This window comes from Carlito syrichta, unplaced genomic scaffold, assembly GCF_000164805.1.
Source record: "Carlito syrichta isolate Samal-C Ts95f unplaced genomic scaffold, Tarsius_syrichta-2.0.1 Scaffold314725, whole genome shotgun sequence".
Lineage (NCBI taxonomy): Eukaryota > Metazoa > Chordata > Mammalia > Primates > Tarsiidae > Carlito > Carlito syrichta.
This window is the reverse complement of record NW_007258821.1, coordinates 121,847-123,190: the sequence shown is the minus strand read 5'-3', so window position 1 is coordinate 123,190 and position 1,344 is coordinate 121,847.

Sequence of the window (1,344 nt, the reverse complement as noted above, 5' to 3'; positions counted from 1 at the left end):
CAATTTACACCTTCAATAAATCCTAAGATCATGACTCAGAAGCCTGTGACCAATACTAAGTCTCTTAGAGGTGACACGAGTTTGAATTATAAGTTGTGTGAAAGCCAAAACCGCAGTTTACGGAAGAATGGGAGCAAGCTTCCAAAGTTAGCTTGTGTTCGTCCCGGTTTTATGTTTTGAGCTCACAGGAGCTTAATCTGGTTAGTGCTGAGTAGAAAGGGGAGGAAATGGGGTCAAATAGCTCCCAAACGCATCCTAGTGGACTTGGGGTCAACGGCCCTTCCTGATCCCTAATGCTCAGTGGGCCTCCATGGCTGGCTCCCAACAACACGTGGTTGGATTTGCAGTATATTGTACAAGTACAAAGTTGACAGGATATGCCAAAGAATTGGATGGAAGATGTAAGGGAGGCAAGTATCAAGGAAGATACCAGAGTGGCTGATCTAAGCAACTAGAATAAAAGAATCACCATTTCCTGTGCTGAGTGAAGTCAGGCAGGTACCGGAAATGCAGCTTTGCACATGTTGGGTTTTTGATGCCTTTTAGATACCTAAGTGGAGATGACAGTAAGTGGATATCTGAGCATGCAGCTCAGAAAAGAGGTCAGCTGAGACTGAGCACAGCGGCTCACATCTGTAATTCCAGGGAACCTCAGGCGGGAAGATTGTTTGAGCTCCAGACCAGCCTAGGCAACATAGCGAGAATTCCTCTCTGCAAAAAATTTTAAAAAATTAGTTGGGCATGGTGGCACATGCCTGCAGTCCTGCAACTCAGGAAACTGAGTGGGGAGGGTCACCTGAACCTAGGAGGTTGAGATTGAGGTGAGCCATAATTGTGCCACTGCACTCTGGCCTGGGCGATAGAGTGAGACTCTGACTCAAAGAAGGTCGACTGGAGATAGAAATTTGGGAATTTCTAAGCTGATATTTAGGTGGTATTTAGATCACGAGGTGACAGGGAGTTGGACAAATTATCCAAGGTCTTTAGGTAATCGTAAGGACTTAATATTACCTAGGGAATAGTGGTCTTATGATTGAGCCCTGGGATACATCACAGTTAGAGGTTAGAGAGATAAAGAGGAACCTGAATACAGGACAGAGATGGCATAGTACCTTGGTAAGGATAAGCAGGAGAAAGCAGCATTTCAGAAGCTTAATGAAGAAAACGCTTCAAGAAGGAGGGAGTAATACATTGTCAGATGCTGCTGACATGTTCACTAGCAACATGGAGGCTACCGGTGACCTGAACAAGAGATACTTTAGTTGGGTGGTGGGATAAAAACTTGAAGTTCAGGAGAGAATGGGGTTAAAGAAAGAAAAAAACACTTTTTTTTTTTTTTTTTTT